At 43.5% G+C, this 11,493-nt stretch overlaps 1 long non-coding RNA gene across 1 annotated transcript; it reads right to left on the bottom strand.

Moving 5' to 3' along the window:
• Positions 1–1,429: 1,429 nt before the first annotated feature.
• Positions 1,430–6,532, bottom strand: LOC109782807 (uncharacterized). Its single transcript, XR_012182882.1, has 5 exons — positions 4,559–6,532; positions 3,249–3,565; positions 2,469–3,022; positions 2,125–2,357; positions 1,430–1,775 (listed from the first exon to the last, which is right to left on the bottom strand). It is a non-coding gene; the product is annotated as an uncharacterized lncRNA (long non-coding RNA).
• Positions 6,533–11,493: the final 4,961 nt, after the last annotated feature.

The raw sequence follows: 11,493 nt of genomic DNA, 5'->3' as shown, positions 1-11,493 counted from the left end.
ACTCCCGCCAACAGCACCAACCACCACGAAGAAACAAGGTGAACGCAAGAAGAAAACAAACGACAAAGGGTAGAAAAAGAACAAGACGATACCAACAGCAAAGGTTCAGATACCAATGATGACGACGATGACAGGCAACATGATGCAGATTTCATTCCTACAGACGGCGATGATGCCGAAGAGCATGACAGCGACGCAGAACATGACGACGACGTAAAAACACACTTATGTACTAATTTTGAATACTACTATTCAACACTCAGGATCTAACGTTCCTTTCTAGCGAAACCCTTTCTTTTTGTCTTCTGAAACAGAACAAATCAGGACAGAAGGACAGAAAGAGGAGAAAGACAAGCGGAAAAGAATTGGTAGCACCAACAGTTGTCGAAGAACAGCAAGAAACAAACGAACAGAAATGCCAAATCAAGGCAGGGGCAGCATTCGCTTATGTCAAGAAAGCATGGAATTTACTTAAAGACCGTCACAAGCAAGATATTAGGACGGCAGGATTTGGCATCATAGAGAACTGCAAAATAACGGGCTCCATCTGCAGACCACTTGCAGCACACATCTACGACAACCTGGACAAAGAAAGCATGACAATCACCTGCGGTGATGGTACCGAAGACAAGAAAATCAGGATTACTAAGGAAGCTATACACAAGGTGTTTGGATACTCAAACGGCACGAAAAAGTCAGCACCAAGGCCAGAGAAGAGCCCAACTTCAATGAAAGAACTAATGTCAGACCTTGGCTTCAAACATACAAATTTCAAGCCAAAAGAACTGTTCAGGGAGTGTCAGGACCGGATTTTCGGGATAATAATTTTCCAGAAAATGGCCCTTGTGCTTACCAGCCCCAGGATTACTGTTAGCTGATGAGGCACCAACTTGATACAGAAATTCACTACAAGAGATCGGGCCTACTATGACGAGCTAAAAAATGTCATCGAATAGCTAATAACGTCACAAATTACCCCCCGGTGACATTTTATGGGCGTCACAAGCATCGTCACGGAATCCCCGTCACGGATTACTCCTAGTGACGGCGCACGCGCAAAAACGTCATCGAAATTGGGACCTTCGGTGACGTTATATAGAACATCATCAACTTGTTATTTCCATGACGGTCAGTTATCGTCACATTTTAGGAGAAAATGTGCCATATTGTACCATATTCGGTGACGAGGCAACGTCACTAACTTTATGCCACATCAACACCCGATAGGCTATCCCACTACTAGTGCCACTACTTTTATTATGGATGAAAATGGCATCATCAATTTTATTTACTTTCTTTCAAATCTAAATTACGATGAAAATAAGTATTTAATTCACATCACATCAGATTATATGAAAAAGTTAAAGAGAAAAATCACATCATAAATTGATATGAAAGTCAAATCATATTATATATGAAATCGCTCAGCCAAATCATTCTATAAAAAAATGACAGTACAAAACTGACTCAAGTTTGACACATATAATAGACAAGATGAAAACTAATATTAACTAAAGACACATATGTTATCCTGATGATTCCAATGTAAGGATGGCATTCATGAACCATCTGGTTTGGACTGGGACTGCTGAGTTGCTTGAGCCCTCAAGAGAAAATCAAGTAGATTATCCGTCTCCTTTTGCTTCTTTGTCCAGGCTTCATTCTTCTCTTGCTAGATCTTCTTTAGAGCTTCCAAGTCTTCTTGCTGCTTCTTTTGTATCTCTTCAAATGCTCTCTCTTATGCTTCAAGTCTTGCGGCTAACTCCTCTCGATGCCTATAAATCACAAAACACAGCAACATTGCATCGTATTGAGATGAAAACAGACAATATAACAAGGTACAAGGGTATCGATTTGAAATAGAGAAGTACATTATTAAATTTCAAGGCAAGCATGTCCATGGGCTAATGAAACAGTAAACCCAAGAATAACTTATAATGTTTTAAAATATGCATAACCAATAGCTTGCTTACAGGAAGCATCGCCAAAAGGATATCAAGTCAGCAGCCTAGGTTAAAAGAAGCACTCATTAGTTGAACTTTGGTTCACTGCAATGAGTGCACTCTGCACACAGAAGCAAGCAAAAAGAAACAACAATAACGGAAAGGGAAATAATATAATTACCTGACATTTGCATCTCTTGCCTCTCTATCCTTCTGTTCAATTCTTTCTTCTAAAACTTTGATCTGGGCTGATCAAGTAGAGCTCCCAGACCTCCCGGATCTTGATGCATGCCCCATGCTGGCAAGGAAGGTGCTATGGGCGCTTTCTTCCTTTAGAACTTCAGCCACAATCGCTGTATCGGATACTGGCTGCTCACCTTCTGATTGTGTTTCCCTTTTCTTTTCCATCGCATTCTATAGTATAAAGAAAAACATTGATGCTAAGGCAAAGTTCATATGCTAGATTACACTTTATCAATATGAGAATCTATTTCAAGTCAGAAACAATAAAGGAAGAAATCTTACATGAGCTAGAAGTGCTGGCTCGCTCATGCTACCGGTCTTGCTGTTTGTATGGGTGTCTTTGAAAAATTCAATGGGACTTGGGTCCTGATTGCATACTCCTGAAGCCCATGCCCCATGGTTGGTCTACGTCCACGACCTCTCCTTGACGGACGTGGATCAGTTGGACCAGTGGAGCATGCTAATGCATCTACATTACAAGTTGGCAGATAAATTAGAAGGTTACAATTTAAAGTGGAAAATAGAAGGGGTGAAGCGATGATGTCGCATATACCTTGGTCTTGTAATGTAATAATGTTATCTGATTGTCCGGATGTGCCTATCATGTCTTGAGAACCTTGTACCCCTGAATCAGCATCAGGCGAGTTGCTATCCTTAGAAGTTAGGTGAGGTGATGTGTTTGTTGGGTTTGGTGCAGACTGTTCTTGATGGTTTGTAGCTTCAAATGACTCAGTTGTTCTGGTAGCTCTAGATCTTGTTATTCTTGAGGTAGCAGCTGCGCTGTTTTTGCATCTGACATGCTTTTTCGTTTTTGGCATGGTAGAACCTTCAGGTGCCTGGGTCAAACAAGTGAGTAAAACAAGGAAGTTAATCAACACAAACTTATGCAATGTCAACAGAGGTTCAAATAGGAATGCAGTGAACAGAGATGTCATCATCTAGATTAATTAGGAAAAGTGGAGGGACAAAAAATGTGAATAAATCTTCGAGTGTGCATAGTGCACAGTGGCATACACATGATACAAGCAAGGTGAAATTAGACCAAGTGAATCCACAATGTACCTCCTCTTCTTCATCTCTCAAATCCTCCTCCTCTCCATGGGCCTCCTCTTCAGCATCTGGTTCATACTCTGAGTCGCTCCGATCATCAGCAGCTCGTGCATTTTGTGTCGGTTGCACATTAGAGGCACTAGGGTATACAAGGCTACAAGCTAAGCTTTTTATGTCTTTAAGATACTCCCTCTCCACAGCCTTGCGTTCCGCAATCCTTGCATCCCTTTCCTTCAAATACGCCTCACCCTTGTGTTTCTGTTCCGCAAGATATTCACTGCTATGCATATCACTCTCCAGAACTGGTGGCATGATTTTAGTAACTGGAGCTGGAAAATATTACAGAGAGTGAACTTAATGAATTGCCAAAAGACCTACCAGCCTACATTATCATCACTACATGACTGAAATCTTCTTAAACTTGTTTGAAGGAGTAAATGTAACGTACATGATTACATTAAATTATCTCTTGAAACCTGGCCATCATTGCTAGTAGACAAAAAAAACCTAGATTGTGTAAAACAGTTGTAAACACGCAGCTCTCCTAACAAGTAGTTCGTGTGTTCCTTTATACTTAAGCATAGAATTGATACTTGTATAATTTGAGATGGCAAATACATTACTGTATGATGCTTTTGAGGGTTGTAGAACAGATCGAAATAAATAACATACTTGAAAATATGGAGTGTCCAGAATTCAGTTAAACAAGAACAAGTGCAGACTCATAGACTTAGTCTTTATTCAGTTTCAAACAAGTGCAGAGTCGCTCTTTATTCAGTTTTGAACAAGAAGAAGTGCAGACTCATAGACTCAGTCTTTATTCAGTTTCAAACAAGTGCAGAGTCGCTCTTTATTCAGTTTTGAACAAGAAGAAGTGCAGACTCATAGACTCAGTATTTATTCAGTTTCAAACAAGTGCATAGTCGCTCTTTATTTAGTTTTGAACAAGAAGAAGTGCAGACTCAGTCTTTATCTAGAATTCGAAATAAAGGACGTACACTGTGAACACCATATGGTAATATATTGTATCAAGAACAAGAGCAGACTCAATCTTTATTCAGTTATGACGATCCTAGGTAAAGACTTTTATGGGGTAGTAGAGCCACAAACAGGGACATGGTCGTTGTATTACAGGAAATCTCATGACAACTGAATAAAGACTAAGTAAATCTTACAGAGTTATTGGATTTGCCACATGGTCGCTGTATTCACACATGTAAAGAAGTCTCACACCATGGGTGCTTTTATCCCCCAACTCGCTTCCCTGATGATCCCCTACGTCTAGAGCTTGGGGTATGAGGAGGGCGGGATAAGAAATTTACCGTGAGCCACCGCCGATCGCTGCAATCGTTGGGGAAAGAGAGCCGGGTGGGGCGGCCTCCAATCCACTGTCGCCGGTTGATGCAGTGGATCCGTGCTCGGCCGGTCGGGCGGCCTCGTCCAATCCGCCGTCGCCGGTCGCTGAAATCAGGGGGGAATATAGCGGAGTGCTCACGGGGATGGTTGATGTTGGTGGATCCAAGCTCGGACGGCGGGGCGGCCACCCCCAATCTGCCGGCCCTGATCGCCGCAGTCGTGGTGTCGATTGAATCTGACGAGAAAAATTCCCGGGTGGGCGGTGGCTTTTTTTTGGCGGCGTCTATTCACGGGGAAATAGAAGGATAATTTTTGGCTGGGTCTTTGACTGGTGGGGACACAGGGTGAATGCGGGAAAAAATATAGAAAAGTGGAGGGAAAATAGTACGTGGGTGGAGGGAAAAGAGTTTTTTTTTGCGAGGAGATGGTGTATTTTCATAATTTATTTTCCACTTAATATTATGTAATTCATTTAATTCGAAATAAGTACAAAATGATTATTAAAAAGTAAATCTTACATGAACAATATGATGTGGTATTTTTCATGTTGTTTTTTGGGATAACTGTAAATAAATATGTCAAAAATTGTATAGAGGGATCTTAAGTATGTGATCTGGAAAAAACAAAATGCAAATTGGTGATTATTTTAACTGCTTGTGTAAATAAAATTGGTAAGTTGGGATGGTTTTTTTCTTTTTTTAGGAAAACATCTGATCTACTCCTTTCAATCATGGCAGTACAACGAATACAAAAAATAATAATAAAAATATCTAGATTTGTAGACCAACTAACGACGACTCCAAGCGCAGAAGCGAGGCGAAGACGCGCCGCTGTCATCACCCCTCCCTCATCGGAGCCGGGTAAAACTTGTTATAGTGGACAGTCAGGAAGTCGCCGTGCTAAGGCACCATAGAATCAGCACATCAGAACAACAACTGTCACCGAGGAAGAGTAGCACAGATCCGAAGGATCCAACATGAAGACAATATCCGAGCAAATCCACCAAAGATGAATGTGCTGGAGACACACCTCCACACGCCCGCTGACGATGCTAAATGCACCACCGAAACTACGGCTAGGCGAGGAGAGCCGTATCCCATCTTTAGGGAGTGGATGCACTTACTTCAATTGGCAACCGCTAGCCAGAAGCGATCTGTGACGTGCTTCGGCTATCGCCGTCCTGCTTCTCCCCGCCATGAAACGCCGCCAGCTAGAACCGAGAAGACAATCAGATCGAGTCACATATGCGCCGGCAAGAAATAACTAACCTACAGATATAGTCTCCCTAAAAAAACTACAGATATAGTCACACACGCCCAGGCGTGTAGTCCAAGAATATGATATCATGATTTGTATAGCGTCCAAAGTCTTTCCTAATGGCAACGTAAAGTCCAAGGATATGATAGCACGATTTGTATAGCGTCCGTACTCTTTCCTAAAGCCGGTTCTAACTCCTGTAATAATCCTTTTGGTTTTTGTATCATTATTTTTAGTTTTTATAGATAGAACGAAACAATATGACCTCACGAGCGCCTCATTCATGTTTTTTGCCTAGTCTGTTTATAGATAAGAATAAAAAAAGTAAAAGATGTCATCGACTCACCTATTTCCATTTTAATTTTTGAGATAGAACGAAACAAAATTAGCTCACGAGCGCCCAATTCAAGTTTTCAGCATATACACTGCCAAACAAAAATAATTGTTTTAAAATTTATATTTTTAATGCCTGATTAAATTTTTGGTCAAGCCACTACCTATTTATATAAGGAAGAACAAAAAACCATCTAAAAAAGAACAAAACAAGGTCTTCCCTTTTTAAGAATATAATACTCATAAGTATTTCCATGGCCACTACCTACTTATATTAGATAAAATAAAATAATTACAACGCTAAATAGGCTTTCAAAAAATGGTGGCGGGTCCCACTGCCAAAACCGACGCATGGCTCCTACCTCTCGATAACCCCTGAACTAGCTATGGTGGGTCCCACTGCTAGAAGCTACATGACAAAAAAATGATCATCACACATTTGTAGTATTCGATGACTCCAGCTAGTTCGTCATACAAAATACCAAATCGTCACAGAAATTGGCAACCAGGTGTGCTGAAAGGCCGAGGCATCCCAGTGACGTCTAACGTCACCGATTTGCGGTAATTGGTGACGCCACCTATGAGAACATCACACATTAGGCATTTAGATGACGTTGTCCACCATCGTCACGAGGATTTTCGTCACGGTATGTCAATTTTGTTGTAGTGATTCCAAGCAAAGTACAAAATATGTAGTACAAGACCATTGTGGCCTATGAGTACAACACTTGGTTTCTAGTGGTTGATGGCGGAAGCGGTTTGTGGTCCACCTGCGTCTATGGGACTCCATTTCCCACAAGAACAGCTGACCAGGATAACTCCTATCTTCGCGAGGCTGCTATCATCATAGCATAGGTTCCGGGGCTGTCATCGCAATGCTTATCTCCATGCGAGAAATCTGGCCAAGACAATAGCCAGGGACAAGCCAGTGAGTACTTTTGAATGTACTCGCAAACATTATGAACACGGGTATAATATAACAATGGATAATCATGCTCCGAACTATTCTCATATCGTCAGTCATGAAATAAACAAATTCATGATGCACACATGCAGGTTGTTCATGTAAAATATGAATATGAAATACGGGAGTAGAAATAGTATGCACCGATCGAGTGTCTGAAGCGACGCCTCGAAAGGAAAATAAATCATGCCTCAGTCGGGCGTCTGAGCGACACCACATAAAGGGCTTATGAATGAAAGAAAATAACAAGCATGCCACAGTCGGGCGTCTGAGCGACACCACATAAGGGGCTTATGAATAAAAGAAAATAACAAGCATGCCACAGTCGGGCGTCTGAGCGACACCACATAAGGGGCTTATGAATAAAAGAAAATAACAAGCATGCCACAGTCGGGCGTCGGAGCGACACCACATAAGGGGCTTATGAATAAAAGAAAATAACAAGCATGCCACAGTCGGGCGTCGGAGCGACACCACCTAAAGGGCTTATAAGAAAATAATCGCAGCGAGTATCCAGGAGGTAGAACCGTCCCAGGGATACTCGACAATTCAAATAATGTAAATGGTTAGTCCACAATAATCATAATCCCCATATGCCACACGTCATAATCAAAGTTCTGGTTTAGCCGTTTCTCCTCCGAAAACCGTCACTAGACCCATCTCAGACTGTAGTCCTTACCCATGGACATGGCTATCTGAATAGATTTAACCTCTGCAGAGGGTGTACTCTTTTCCCACGAGTAACGGATTTATTTAGTCCATCGGGACTAATTCCGCCTACGGTATTTTAATTGAAAACACACCTGACCTGCACACACCAGCTTAACTTACCGGTGTCTGGAATCACCCACAACACGTGTCAAGCAAAACTCTAAGTGGGGAGGCTACAACCTCGACTTAGCATGGGATCAAATTTATATCGCGCGCTCTAAGGGGTGCCCCCCTCTCGGTCCCAACCGGAAACACCCATTCCCCCGGACCAGGTGGCATGCCTACCGGAGGCCTCCAGTATCTTCCACCATGGCCTCTCTGTACGGTGTGTGCTAGGACGGGGTTGACAACTTACTGAACCGTACCCTACCTGCGGCAGGGACAAGTGGTAGTACGAAACAAGTATGGGGGTTACTGAACAAGACTCGACCTATGGCCGACTCAGGAGGTCCAAGTATTCTCCGTATGATCATCATAACAAATATATTTCCATTAACAGATAAACTCATCGCTCATCAAGCCTCACCATGCTATACCGGACATACTCGTCTCGACGAGGAACTAGGGACAAGCTCGTGTCTACCCAAGACCACGACTTTCCCGACCTCCTTTCGGTATGCATGAGAAGCTTACGAGGACGGTCACCATCACCAGCATATCCATTTTTAACAGCATAGCATTTCCATTATGCACTCATGCGTATGATTTTATCGTCACATGAAATAACGTATGCTCCAAGTCAAGGTGGTGTTGTAACCGTATCAACAACATCCAAAAATATTATGCCAGAGTTCAGAATGCTTGCCTTCAGGTTGTGGAGAGGAAGTGTGCATTCCAAAACTTTTTTAAAGTTTTCTTCTCTCTCCATTTCCTATTTTGAAAAATATTCAAATAACATATGTTTCAAAAACAGTACAAAAAGTTGTCCTGAAATTTTTTGAAATAAATCTTAAAATAAACTAGATGAAATTTGAGGGAGGTAGGAAAAAGAATCAACTCATTTGGAGTTTTATTTAAAACGATATAACCAGTCAAAGTTCTGTTTTAAAATAAAACAGAAAAAGAAAACGTTTCGGAGGGGCTTACACTTTCTGTTTAGCAAAAACGTATTTTGCGAAATACGCCTCCACTTAAAACACACGTCGGCGGGGCTGGGTCGCTGACAGTGGGTCCAGCGGGCCCACTTGTCAGGTTTGACTAGTCCCTTCTCCCTCCTCTTCCTCTGCCCGAACGGAGGCGGGACTCCGGCGATCGACGCCGGCGAACGGCAGCTCCTCGCGGGCTCCGGAGGGCAGGGATGGATCCGTGGTTCCAGGGCGGTCCTCCTGGTGGTCGAGAGGGCCGTGGGGGTGAAGGGAGTCGCCGCCGGCGAGCTTCGCGGCGGGGGAGGTTTCAGGTGGTTTGGGGGTTTCGAGCTATGGTGGTACTTGGTCGCGTTTGAGAGGCTGGGCGGCTCCGTGAGGTCGAGGGGAAACGGGTGGTGGCGTTGGATGGGTGGGGGAGGCCCTGGTTGCGATGAATGGTACTGGAAGGTGGCGGCGGCCGAACCGACCGGAGTCGAGGAAGACGGCTACCATCCGGCGATTGCTGCCTGAGGGGGGGCTATGGGGGTGGCCTGGGATCGCCTGAGTGCTCGGAGGAGCTCGGGGGCCTCCTTTTATAGCGCAACGAGGCTGGTTCCGCGGTGATGGATAAGAACGACGGCGAGTCGCCGTTCTGTAGTGGCCAGGGCGACGTGGCGGCGACGAGCACTAGCAGACGGGCTTGAGGATAGGCTCGGGCTGTACAAGGGGGCAGCTGGCGCGCTGCTGCGGCTCGGGCGGCGCCGTCCATGGCAGGAGTCCACTATGGCCGGCCGCTAGCCGCCGTGGCCGACCTGACGGCGGCGTTGTAGGGCGCCAGGGTTGGCTTTGTGGCGAGGGAGGGGGCGAGCGAGTTGGCTGCGAGTGGGGAGAGGCCAGAGCGGGCGCGGGGAGGCGGCCGTGCGACGCGGCGGCTCGGGCGCCCGCACGTGTAAAACGCGCGCTCTGGGCGCACCCGGAGCACGTACGAGACGTGCTCGACATAATGCCAGTGCGGCCTAGAGTGCTTTAGCGAGGCTGGCAAATAACAGGACTAGGTTAGGATTAGCTTGGATTTTAGTGGACAAGGTTACTGGGTTAGAGGGTTAAGTACACAGTGCAAACTCAAACTCATGTCAAAACTGACTATGCACACCAAGTGTTTGACAAAATGCTAAGGGCATCTAGGCAACTCTTGGGGTGGCCACAAACTCCAGATCATAGTCTCTCTAGGTGTAGGTGATGGTGGCAAGGTTAGTTTGGCAAGAACAGAAACTTGTTAGTGCAAGTTTTTGAGAAAGCCAATTTTGGGCAGAAACTAAAGACTATCATTGCAAGCACTTAAAACCCTCCAATGGGTCCACTCCCCTGGACTTAAGGGTTTTGCAGGGTGGTCTATAAGTAGGAAAAAGCTCAGGGTTACTAGAGCAAGATAATTTAGGGTTGCAGTACAAATCACCAAACTGGAGCAGAATGAAGATGAGGATGATTTCCTCAACTTTTTCAAAGAACACCAATGGGTTTTTGCATAAAGTAGAATTATGTGCATCTACTGACATCTCCAAACACTTGGAAGAATTTTTAAAGGAATATTTAAATAGGCTGTAGTGCAAAAATACCTACTGGACCAGATTTGAAAAGTTGATGTAGAGCTCAAAATCTCCAAATGACCAAAAGATATTCTTGTATAAAAGTGATGTGGAAACATCACATGACATCCCCAAATTTTCGTGAAAATATTAAATGCATTAATCAAATGGTTGCAGTGCAACAGAGGCTCCAAATTTATGAAAAATCATTTTAAAAGAATAAAGCTCAGGAAAACAATTATGCAAATAAATCCACTGATAAAGAATTGTTTTATTGAGAGAGTATACAAGTCCAATAATACTTTTGGAAAGTTTCCACTTGAGGTAAACACCCACAATATTTAAGAGAAGAGGGGTTCTGAAATCAAGAGATAAATCCAGACAAATGGAAAAATTTAATTTCCTGGCAAAATTTTAATTATTAAAACAAGGTTAAAATTTTGGGGTGTTACAGGGAGCTAAAAATATTGGTGGAACTAGATGACGAACAGTCAAACAGGAAATCGGTTAAAATATTTTTTTCTTATTTTTTTCCACAACGTTGTCTTCGGGTCAAGCGCCGCTATCTTCGCCCGACAAGCTATAATGGTAGAGGACATGGACTATCCAGAGATGGCAAAGATGGATTTCTGCGAGGTAATCGTCGAATGTATTAAGGAAGGAGCCAAGATATGGCAGAAACACATAAATTTGCCTCAGGAAGAAAAGAACAAAAAGCATGTCAATGGTTTGGCACAAGGGCCAGTAATCATGTACCTCGACTCCCTGCTGCTGCCAACCGACACAAAAGAAATGCGGAAGATTGCAAAGACAATGGACAAGACCTCATTACCACGAGCAAACCATCTCAAAGAGAGTGACCTAGCGAAAATAGCTAGAGCAGACATGAAAAGGGGAGGAAGAGCACGACCAGATGACTATGAATTTGGCAAAATACATGTATAGCTATATTGTACATAAATTAGTCCTTCCCTTTTTGAAAACGG

Source organism: Aegilops tauschii, chromosome 4 (assembly GCF_002575655.3).
Source record: "Aegilops tauschii subsp. strangulata cultivar AL8/78 chromosome 4, Aet v6.0, whole genome shotgun sequence".
Lineage (NCBI taxonomy): Eukaryota > Viridiplantae > Streptophyta > Magnoliopsida > Poales > Poaceae > Aegilops > Aegilops tauschii.
This window is presented reverse-complemented; position numbering and strand designations above follow the sequence as displayed.